Source organism: Muntiacus reevesi, chromosome 22 (genome assembly GCF_963930625.1).
Source record: "Muntiacus reevesi chromosome 22, mMunRee1.1, whole genome shotgun sequence".
Lineage (NCBI taxonomy): Eukaryota > Metazoa > Chordata > Mammalia > Artiodactyla > Cervidae > Muntiacus > Muntiacus reevesi.
Genome location: NC_089270.1, coordinates 24,495,021 through 24,507,365, shown reverse-complemented (window position 1 = coordinate 24,507,365; position 12,345 = coordinate 24,495,021). Strand labels below are relative to the sequence as shown.

The 12,345-nt window shown below is 42.0% G+C and overlaps 2 protein-coding genes and 1 non-coding gene across 3 annotated transcripts in view; 2 read left to right on the top strand and 1 right to left on the bottom strand.

The window, feature by feature from the left end:
• SEPTIN11 (septin 11) overlaps positions 1-12,345 on the top strand; it is a 445,529-nt gene that overhangs the window by 73,158 nt on the left and 360,026 nt on the right. The gene's annotated exons all lie outside the window — the stretch shown is intronic.
• Positions 1-12,345, top strand: part of SHROOM3 (shroom family member 3) — a 172,706-nt gene that overhangs the window by 17,696 nt on the left and 142,665 nt on the right. The gene's annotated exons all lie outside the window — the stretch shown is intronic.
• On the bottom strand, positions 5,422-5,494 carry TRNAH-GUG (transfer RNA histidin (anticodon GUG)). The gene has a single exon. It is a non-coding gene; the product is annotated as a tRNA-His (tRNA).

Genomic DNA, 12,345 nt, shown 5'->3' with positions numbered 1-12,345 from the left:
ACAGGTGAAGATGAGTTCACAGTTTTGGTGGATCTTTTTTTTTTTTTTTTTGCTTCATAAATTTTATTACCAGTGTGCGACAGATTCCTTCCCTCCCCAAAATGAATCATGTGCTTCCTCGGAGAGATCTGGGAGAGTCTCCCACCATCCCCAGGAAAGAAGTGAGAAAGGCAGGTGCTGGGGACAGGGAAGGCTCCATAGTTCCTCAGCCTACTTTTCCTTTCCTTCTCAACAGAGGACTTTGGTTTTTCCATTTATTGCCTAGAAACATATCTCATTTGCCCTCCTATGTAAAGGCACATGATTGCCTTAGAGCCTGACTATGTCATTTTGGTACATACTTCCTTATTAGTGAAATATCTACATTGCCTGTGAGCTATTCCAGTGAACAGAGGCACTTGATCAAAATGACCTCTCAAAAGTCTAAATTTTCTTCTTAAAATGTTAAAATAAGAATGATTCATCTAAGGAATGCCTTGGACATATTAGTAGTCATTATTTTTCAAGGATTAATGTTAGTAATTGTTGGACAGTCTCTGAAACATTAAATCATAACTACCTAAAAGTAATAGTGGGAAGGGAGATGAATAGAATGTAGAAACACTAAAATTGTAAGTTTTATAAGACAGAAGTGATATTATATTCAAAATAAAAGATCTGAGAATTCTGTTCTATTTGCTCTAGATTGAATTTCAAATTAATGACTAAACACTTGAAGCTGTAAAGATATGGATTTACTCATCTATAAATTAAAAATATGAACTAGTTGACGTCTCAGGTACATTTTGTCTCTAAAAATGTCAAAATCAATGTAATGTGGCTTTGGAGTTGAATTCCCCAAGCGCAAAGTATATACACATTTGATTCAGTGTTCAACAAAGCTTTGCCAATAAACATTAAACTGATTTTGATTTAAGTACCCTCTTCTGCAACTGAAACATGGGCTGTAAAAGTCATGTCCCCATGGTGATAAGAGCATCAGTATGAGGGAATGTGTGAAAGGATTGCTGTAGGAAGCTGGCATGGCTCTGTTTCATGCTGATTTCAGTAGTGTGGGTGCTGCCGTGGAGGTGATGGTCTGTGTGGCATTATCAGAGTAAACCTTAATTAAAAGCATGAATGGAGCAATGGAGAGCCGAGATTTACCCAGAAAGCAACAATGTGTCAGTGACATTCAGCTCAGAAAAGGGGTTTTTGAAGCCCCATTTTATTGCCTGATGGTGGGAGAGAATAATTCTCCTTATCCAGTATTCTTGGGCTTCCTTTGTGACTCAGCTGTTAAAGAATCCGCCTGCAATGCAGGAAACCTGGGTTCATTCCCTGGGTTAGGAAGATCCCCTGGAGAAGGGAAAGGCTGCCCACTTCAGTATTCTGGCCTGGAGGATACTATCCATGGAGTTGCAAAGAGTTGGACACGACCGAGCGACTTTCACTTTATAGAAATTCTAAGAAGACTTTGAAAAATAATGAACACCATAAATTAGATTTGAATTTGATCAGAATCATAGCCTCAAATTCTGTATCTCATTAACTATGAGGCTACCCTGGCGACTCAGCGGTAAAGAATCCACCTGCCAATGCAGGAGACCTGGGTTCGATTCCCTGGGTTGGGAAGATCCCCTGGAGGAGAAAAGGTCAACCCACGCTAGTATTCTTGCCGGGAAAATTCCCTGGGCAGAGGAGCCTGCTGGGCTGCAGTCCATGGGGTCTCAAAAAGTCAGACACGCCTGAGCAAATGAGTAGAGCATCCCATTAAACTATTAGTTTACGTTGACAGAAAGCAAGTACGTGTAACCCATCTCTCTAACTTGGTTAAGCAGAAATGATAACAATCTGATTTAAGATATAAGTAGCAAAAGGAAGAAATAATCAGGAAATGGTCAAACAGAACTGCCCATGTGGCTGAGGCATTGTGCAACTCAGCCAAGTAACACCAGTGAAAAAGTCTAATGGAATTACTGAAGAAGGGAACAATGTATTTTTAGTGGCATAAATCCCAGAGCATAGAAAAAATAAGGAAAGCAGGTAGGCTTTTAAATAAATGGGAAATCCTTGTTTTCTGAAGAGTATCTTTAAAGTCTTTGCTGTGCTTAGTCACATAGTTGTGTCCAACTCTTTGCCACCCCATGGACTGTAGCCCGCTAAGCTCCTTTGCCCTTGGAATTCTCCTGGCAAGAGTACTGGAGTGGGTTGCCATTTCCTCTTCCAGGGGATCTTCCTGACCCAGTGATGGAACCTCAGTCTCCCACATTGCAGGCAGATTCTTTACCATCTGAGCCACCAGGGAAGCCCGTCTTTAAAGACATTCAGTGGAAATTCTAATAGCTCCAGTTAAATTTCTTTCTAATAAATAACAGTTTAGATGCAGACTCATTCTTTATCATTTCAGGCTTCCAAGAATTTGTCAAAAGGACGATACTATATATTTTAAATAAGCAAGTAATTTAAAAATTAAATTTATTCATTTTGGCCTGTGCTGGGTCTTTGTTGCTACACCCAGGCTTTCTCCAGTTGCAGTGATCAGGGGCTACTCTCTAGTTGCAGTGAGAGGATTTCTCATTGTGGCAGCTTCTCTTGTTTTGGAGCACAGGCTCTTGGACTCGAGGACTTCAATAGTTGTGGTGCATGGACTTAGTTGCTCTGCATGTGGAATCTTCCTGGACCAGGGATCAAACCCATGTCACCTGCAGGCAGATTGGCAGGCGGAGTCTTAACCACTGGACCACCAAGGAAGTCCCAAATATTTTTAAGCATCATGCTTTCTACTGACTGCTGCTTACCAGTGTGGTGCAAGATAACTGCTCTGAATCTTCTTATCTGTAAAATGGGGGTAAAAACTTTGCCTGCAGAGTTACCCACATTATTAATTAAATATGTATGCATTAAATTAAATACATAGTATTGGACTGGGTAGCTGGCAAGAGTCTGATAAATCCAGGAAGTGGTTTTGGAATGTTAATCTCTACCCAGAGTCTGACAGACTCTGACACAGTGTGAGTATATTTTACCAAATCAGTTTATTGAGTCTCAATATCAGAAACTGCAAGAATTGGGGAAACACTCTTTGTGTATGTGCGTTTTGAAATCTACTCATAAATATAAAAATATCTTGGGGGAAACAAAGGACACCACTCAGATATAAATAATTTCTCTTCATTTCCTCCAAGTTTTCTTGACTAAAAAACATCAGTTGCAACATCTCATCATAATCTTATCCATTTCTGTCTTACGGAATTAAAACTTGATATAAGACATGTTTTGTAGTTTCTCTGAGTCTAGGAGATGAACAGGCTAAACTGGAAATAAACAAAGCCGGGAATCTTGAGCAAGAAAGCAGAGACCTATTCACTCCCACTGCCTGAAGAATTTATGACCTGTAAGTTGTCCTCTAATGAGCGCAGAATGAGAGCATTGCATCTTCTCTTAATTAGTTTGACAGATATTCATTTAAATTTGAAAAGATTCTCAGGCTTGGGATAGCAAAGGAAGGTTCTGAATTCCTTTTGCATCTTAATTCTGTTTTTGTTGCGGTGGCTCTGGGGAATGTCAACATCTGAAGACGAATAAGGCCCCCATCTTCATCTGAGGATCCCCACATTTTCCCTTTAGAAATGCCTGCGAACCACCACACTTTTGCTTTGCAGCTGTGGAGTCTAACACAAAGCACCAAGTTTTGCAAGAATTTGTTGGGCTTGGTGTCTATGAGGGGTGGATTTTTTTTTTCTCTCATGCTTAATAAGGGATAGAATCTCAAGGCTGGCCTTAAATAACCAGCTTTACATCAGAATAGGTCACTGGTCTGGGTGTAAGTAATGACATGAAGTACACACCAAAGTTGATTAATTCACTAAACTATGAATTGTTTTTACTCTCAATACGTACAGTTGTCATGGATATAAGGTTGCCACCAACCCTTGGTTATCCATGGAAGTGAGTAATCAGGAGTCCATATATTCCCTCTCTCTATCTATTATTTATTAATATAGATATTTCCTTTTATATATATGAATAAATACACATATTATACATGTATATACTCCCTTTTGGGCCTCCCTGATGGCTCAGATGGTAAAGAATCCTCCTGCAATGCAGGAGACCAGGGTTCAATCCCTAAGTCGGGAAGATCCCCTGGAGAAGGGAAGGGCAACACACTCCAGTATTCTTGCCTGGAGAACCCCATGGACAGAGGAGACTGGTGGGCTACATACAATCCGTGGGGTTGCTAAAAGTTGGACATGACTGAGTGAATAACCCTTAAACTTATATGGCCTTTTAAGCAATAGTAATGTGAACCTTTATCAGAGGTGTCTCTCTTTATCACACTTTATCTCTGGCTGCTCAGTAAGTAGTGTCCAGTCAAAGAGGTCTCGGGGACAGAAACCCACCACCCTAGCAGACCTGGCCAGGCACTCGGGTGCCTCTTCCTCCTACACACAAAGAAAGGCCCCTCTGGGCTAGTGGTGATCCTGGCTGAAGGCTGCAATCAGGGAACTGTCTAAACACAGACAGCTTTGGGAGGAAGGCACAACACTTGCCTAATCTACCAAAGCCAAACATCTGGCTCTTGAGCGAGTTCATTCATCAGGTCTGTCTGGTCTAGCCATACTAGACCCCCGTGTCCCACCCCCATCTCCCACCGCTACCATTTTCCTCCTGGCTGTAAAACAGATTCCTTTTGCTTTATCAATTCATCTTAATGAAACCTGAACATAACATCCAAGGAAAGGTGTCCAGAAATTTAGTCCTGACTTAAGCAAAGAGAGAGAGAGCTTGCAAAGCATCACCTGTCCCCCCAAGTCCATTGTCCTGGTCATTAGCGTGTATTCTCTGGTGAACCTGATTTGACTTACTGTGGCAGAGATGGGTGCAGCATGATGCTAGGTCGGGAGGACTGGGTGATGGCTCCTGTTTTCCCACTTGTTAGAATAACCCTGAGCAAGTTTTACCTCTTTGAGTATCCATTTCATCTTCTGTAAAACAAAAATGATGATGTGATATTTAGGTAAGGTTGTGAAGTGCTTAACAATATTGCCTTGGAGCAGTAACTCCCAAAGTGTAGGCCCCTGGATTGTCAGTGTTACCGGGGAACTTGTTAGAGATGCAGGTTCTCAGATCTCAAATAAAAACTCAGGGATGTGAGAGAAAATATTTATAAATTATGTATCTGATAAGGGGTTAATATCCAGAATATATCATATATGGATATACCTCATATATATATATGATATATGAATATACATCATATGGACATATGTGGCTATTAACCAGAATATATATATATATATATATAAAACTCCCAGAACTCAACAGCATGTCTGACTCTTTGCGACCCTATGGACTCTAGCCCACCAGGCTCCTCTGTCCGTGGGATTCTCCAGGCAAGAATACTGGAGTGGGTTGCCATTTCCCTCTCAAGGGGATCTTCCTGACCCAGGGATCGAACCTGGGTTTCCTGCATCACAGGCAGATGCTTTACCCTCTGAGCCACCAGGGAAGCCATATATGTTATATGGATATACATCATATGGACATATGTGGATATTAACCAGAATACACACACACACACACACACACACACACACACACACACACATGTATATATATAAAACTCCCAGAGCTCAACAACAAAAGAATATGATTTTTTTTAAAGAACAAAAGACTTGAAAAAACTTCTCCAAAGATGAAATCCAAATGGTCAGTAAACACATGAAAATATGCTCAACATCACTAATTTGTTGCTGCTGCTGCTAAGTCGCTTCAGTCGTGTTGGACTCTGTGCGACCCCAGGGAAATGCAAATCAAAGCCACAATGAGATACCACCTCACACCCATTAGGATGGCTGCTATCAAAAAAAGCAAAACAAGAGGACCCTGTGCACTGTTGGTGAAACTGTAAAATGGTACAGCTGCTAAGGAAAACAGTATGGCAGCTCCTTTAAAAAGTAAATACAGGATTATCACGTTGCTGTTGTTCAGTCGCTGAGTTGTGTCCTGCTCTTTGTGACCTGGTGGACTGAGGCATGCACGCCAGGTTTTGCACATATTTTAAAAAAAAAGGTAGGACTGTGATCCTGGGGACACTAATGGACAGAACCAAATTCTAGAAACGGTGTATATGGGCTTGTAAGGCCCTGAGAGCCTGGGGAAATGATTCCTTGGCTCACTAAGGCTGAGCACGCCCACCAGAAATGAAATGACTGTCCTCCATCCAGCACTCAGAAAACTAACAACACATCAAGCTTTTGTTTTTTTATATGTGCAAAGCCAGATAGTGTTGTAAACTCTTCCTTTCCTTGCAAGTATCCTCATCAGGATTGGAATAAATGGCAGGAACAGTGTTAGCAGGCAAGTGAGTCTTTATGTCCATCTATGACTTTCTAACGCTTAACTAAATAGGCTGAGTCTAGAATGTTCATATACCTACACCATTCAAGAGTCTGACGTTAACAACAAAAGAGACAGCATTAATTCTTTTTTTTTTTTCAGTGGTTTGTACTGAGCTGTGAACATCTTACTAGCCTTGAGTTTAGATTCTCAAACTTGTTTCAGGCAACTTTTGCCACCTGGTACCCATTTGGCTTTATTTTTATTTATCTTTTAGAGGGCAGAGGGCAAAGGGCTTTGAAGAATCCCCCAGAGAAGGAAGGAGAAGGATTTTCTGCAAGGAAAATTGATGGTGCGTTGTTTTCTTTCACACAGGGCACTGAGGGTATAATCTCAATGCTACACTTGACCATCATCTGTCAAACCAAAGCAAATAAGCCAGTGCAGTCTTTCGTTATTGTAAAATGGGGACAGAAAATAGCTGCCATATGGTGGTTGTCTAGCCAAAGAAAACCACCCTCACTTCAGACAATGTTTATTTTTCTGCTCTCATTGAGTAATGGACCATCAAGGTATGAGTTAGGTTACAGCGTTTTGTGGAAAGGTTGTTTTTGTGTAGCAATTCCTCAGGTATTTACTTTCGGTAATTTTGGCTTTCTGAAGAGGTGACAGTGAGTTCTGAGGGTTTTTCTGCTTTGAAGATGAGGAAATTGAAGTATCAAAAAACAGAGAATGAGACTGGTTAGTATTATATGTATTAATGTGAAATTTGGAGATTAAACATCCTTATTTGCAGAAATAACTGCACCCCCTATTTTCATATATTTCTCAAATAGCCATATATCTTGATACACTCTAACAGTGACTCTTGTTTTGTACATGTGTTTTTTTCCAGAGGGATCCACCCCCACTCCAACCCATCTTTGATGTTACCATGTTATCCTCTGTAACCTGGGGTTTTATTTTAAAATGCTCTTGGTAGGGACTTCCCTGGTGGTCCAGTGACTAAGACTCAGCACAACCAAATAAATTAATTAACTTTTAATTAATTTAATTAACCCCTATTAGGGTTCCCCTGGTGGCTCAGATGGTAAAGAGTCTGCCTGCAATGCTGGAGACCTGGGTTTAATCCCTGGGTCAGGAAGATCCCCTGGAGAAGGAAATGTCAATCCACTCGGTATTCTTGCCTGGAAAATTCCATATATTAAAAAATAAAATGCTCTTGGGGTCCCTGCAGAGGGATCCAGGTCTACTCCTCTCCAAGCCACATCTCAAGATGACCTCCCTCTTTGTTGACTGAGAGAGCCAGGTTGTACGGTGAGTTAGGGAGGCTGTGAGCCACTTCTCATGAGCAGACAAGCCTACTCCAAACCTAGCTGAGGTGGGGCTAAAATTCTGTTGACTGGTGATGTGAGGTGTTGCTCCCCACCAGGTTCAGTAGCTGTTGTTCAGATCAAACAGGTAGCTCTTGCTAAGAGGTTTCACCACCTCAACCAGTTTGTCCTCCACCATGGATGGAGATGGGAGAAGGACTTGCCTGAGGGTGAGTTTTTCCCCATTAAAAAAATCATGGTTGGGACTTCCCAGATGGTCCAGTGGTTAAGAATCGTGCTCCCAATTCAGAGAGCTCAGGTTCCATCTTTACGCTGGGAATTAAGATCCCACCTGCTGGACAGCCAAAAAAAAAAAAAAAAAAAGCCTTAACCCAAAGAAGACAGAACATAGTAATAAAGATAAAAATAAAACAAAAATGTGAAAAAGAAATCATGGTAAAGTATCCTGACATAGACTGAATATGTGCCCCTCCAAAATTAATATTTTGAAATCTAATCCTCAATGTGATGGTATTAGGAGGTGGGGCCTTTGGAGGTGAGAAGGTCATGAGAGTGAAGCCCTCAAGAATGGGATTAGTGCCCTTATAAAAGAAACCCCAGAGAGTTCTCTCAGCCCTTCTGCCGTGTGAGATTACAGCCATCTGTGATACAGGAAGTGAGTTCCCATCAGACACAGAATCCACTGGTGCCTTCATCTTGGACTTCCTGACCTCCAGGCTGTGAGAAATAAATTTCTCTTGTTTATAAACCATCAAATCTATGGTATTTGGTTATAGCAGTCCAAACAGGCTGAGATATATAGAGAACATAAAATTGGTCATTTGAACCATTTTTAAGAGAACAATTTATTGTTGCTAAGCATGTTTACATTGCTGTGCAGCCACTGCTATCTGTATCCAGAAATTCAAGGTGATTTTTGAAGTCCTTCCTGGCCTCAACTCCCTAATTCCAATTAACTTTGTTGCCTCTCTCTCTCTCTCTCTGAGTCTGTTTCTGTCCTGATTATTTTACTTGGAGAGTGGGAAGGATTTATTTTTTAACACTACATGATGAATTGGTTTCAGAGGAATTCAAACGATCTTGTTGTTTGGATTATTTCTTATCGGGAATGCTAGTTTTTTTCCTAAGAATGATGGCAGAGGTGAAGGGGCAAAAGGGAAGGACCTCTTCTGTGAGTCAATTTAGCAAAAGAGAGAAGAAGTGAGGTAACATTAAATCATCCCTGGAAATATATTGTGAGCGCTAAAAGGGCATGTTGGCCTTTCCAAAGGACCGAGACCCCCAGTTTTTGCCTAGGAGACCTGGCTCTGCGTAGGGCAACCTGCTTCGTGTTTTTCTGTTTGCTTTCCATTGATAAGCACTGCTTAAGGTCATAATGCCCTTCGGTTCCCATTAAGCTGGGTGGAGAGCAGTTCTTTAATGTTTACTTAGCGGGCACGGCATACCAGGAACTCTACAGCAGATATACAAACGTGCCCGGCCTCTTGCTCCACCTGAAGAAGGAGGATTTCCTTCCAGTGTCTCTGCTGCTCCCACCTTCTGGAGTTTCAAGAGAATACCCGAAGGAATGATTACTTTCTTTACCCAGTGTCTATAGATACTCGGCCGTGAAAATGTGTTTGTACAATACAGGCTGAACCAGACACATGTTAAATAAGATACATCCTCTTCCTGGAATATTTTTGGAACAATTTAATTGCATTTTGCCCAAGAGCAACTTCTGTGTGTGTGTTGTATACTCAGTTGCTCAGTCGTGTCCAACTGTTTGCTACCCCATGGACTGTAGTCCACCAGGCTCCTCCGTCCACGGGATTCTCCAGGCAAGAATACTGGAGTGGGTTGCCATTTCCTTCTCCAGGGGATCTTCCCGACCCAGGAATCAAACCCAGGTCTCCTGCATTGCAGCCAGATGCAGGCAGACGCTTTAACTTCTGAGCCACCAGGGAAGCCATGGACTATATTATAGCCCACCAGGCTCTGCTGTCCATGGGATTTCTCGGGCAAGAATACTGGAGTGGGTTGCCATTTCCTTCTCCAGGGGATCTTCCCAACCCAGGGATCAAATCTGCCTCTAGCATCTCTTGCACTGGCATGCAGATTCTCTGCCGTGCACCACCTGGGAATAGCCTCTAACGGGTTTGGAGTCAGGCTTTAAAATGTCTTCTTTTTGCTTTAGTGGGCTTCACATTTTATACCAGTTGCTGTTATTATTAAATTTTCTATACTGAAAAATAATTCAGTGTGGTAAGGTCATTTATTTCATGCAAGATTTAGTCCCTTGTCACAAAGACTCTGAAAAGTACAAAGTTATAAATTTAGGTTCTTCTTAAAACAAACATTGTTGGATAACTGACCAAGTTTGAGCCTATTGCATGTAATATCAATCATCCTAGCATCTAGTGAGGTGTGTAAACTAAGTCAGTGGGCTTCTAAGTTGTAGGAAAGAAAAAGGAAAAACACACACCCAGAGGGAAAACTGCCAGCATGTGGGGTTGGAGGGGACTCCCACACACTACCCCAGCCCCCACCCCACCACGGCATACAATGCAAGACATTCCTACAGGACAGAGGCTTATCCAGCCTCTCGTTGCATAGTTTAAGGGTCAGGGAAGTCAGTACTTGACAAGTCAACTCATTCCTTCTTGTGTGGCTCTCATTGTGAGAAAGTTGAATCTCCAAGTCCTCAACTTTCTAGCCTGAATAACCACTGACCATCCTCTTTGCCAAGGAAAGGAGTTATTTAATGCTGTTTTATGCTTTATGAACACTTGTGCATATCTCACATAAAGCGTTTACCACCAGCTGTTATTATTTCAGCTGTTATTATTTCATAATTATTATTATTATTTCAGTGACCTTGCAAGTTCTCATGCAGCAATAATACATGAGAAATGTTTTCTCTGTTTCACTAATGTCTCCTTCTAAAAAGCCCTTAGAAGGTCCAGGGAACATACTGCAGATGGGCAAGCTGGCATGGAAGTTAGAATAATCAGCTAGGACTTGGATGGAAGTCACCATTCAAACCTGAACTTCATCTTCAACTTCCTCTTGTTATGATGGCGAGGAAGAGAGGGCCACACCGAGGTTCAGGGAAAGGCCATATCTGAGAGAAGTGCTGGAGGAGATGGTCATTCAGTCACAGCTGTCATTGGTCATGCTGTGTCCTACTCCATACATTGAGGAAGTGGGATCAAGAACAACATGATAGTACTTTTGCTCAGCAAGCCACTGAATTATATAATCTTGGAGGTGGAAGGCCAACCTCAGTATTTTACTGATAGGAAAGCAGGTTTGATAGTCTTTGACAGAATATCTACCAGGCTTGCAAACTTAAATGGCTCTAGAACCAAACAGGGAAGAAACACAAATGAATGAAGTGGGCCAGTACAAAATGTAAAGTGCCCTTTTCCTGAGAACACAGTGGGAAATGGTGAGGATCAGGGCAAGTATGCACTCTCTAGGGGGAGTAGTGGGTGCTCAACTCTGACGGCTTATTATTATGAAGGAATGCAGACCCAGTGTTGCCAGAAATCTGGATTTTTATGTGAAAGATCCCAAATGATGATTAAGTGTTCAAACTGAAAGCACCGTGTATACTAACACAGTGGAGGCCAACTGAAACTTGCCGCAAGCCAAGTTCTGTTTGCAGATGCTGGTCCGGGGTTTAGGAAGCTCATGGGTGGGTTGTGTCCTGAGCTGGGGGCCTTCAGAAGTGGGGTTGTGAGTGGATCCAGATGGTTTTTCTGCAGTTGACCCCTGCCAATCCCTCCCCTTCTCCAGAAAAGATTGAGTTCATCTCTGTGTCATCCCTAGAGGGATGCCTGTTGGCCCTGAGATGAACTGACCTCATCAGGGTGCTCAAGAGAAAACTGGCTGAGAAAGGGAACAAAGTGGGGAATGAGCGTTCCATTAAGGGAGAAAAGATCGAGACCACAGGAAGGTCAAGCACATTTGAAGACATGTCTAAACTCTTCTGTTTCCTAAAAAAATTTCCTTTACTTAGTGCATATTGCAAGTACAACTTTCAACCAAAAGTGTAGTTAATGAATTTAAAATCTATGCTGTCCAGTCTTCTAGGACACAGGTATAGGTCAGTTACCTGTAATTTCAACTGATATGTGCTCTTCAGGGCTTCAGATGAGAAAGGTAATCAACAGGAATGCTGGGGAAGTTCAGTCCTGCTTTGAAACAAATGATTTATGCCAAGTGATGCTGAAACGCAGTGTGTTTTCATTTAAGAGGACCCACTAGAGGAATGCGGCTTTGGGGCCTCTCCTCGTTTATCATGGTGTTTACAAATCCTGCTTGAAGTTGAAAATAAATCATCATCCTGCTGCTTCGAGGCTGTTTTACAGCTAAGAATTTTAGAGGGGATTGAGCACGAACCCATTGGTGGCGCCATGTGAAGGAGCGAAGGGAAGGGACCACGGGGAGGCACCCTGGCATGGAGGATCCTTGACCAAGGAAAGGTGTTCATGGTCAAACCTTCTTCTTCCAATCATTATGCAGTCAATTGAAAGATATTGGATAGATATAGCCTGAACTAAGTTGAATCCGTAAAATGCAGGATTTGCTGGGATTTGAAGTTTTGATCAGGCAGTAGATTCAAAGAACTGTCTGGTCCCTCAGTCTCAAATATCTGTGAGATGTGAGTAGTGAGAATTCCCTGGCGATCCAGTGGTTAGGA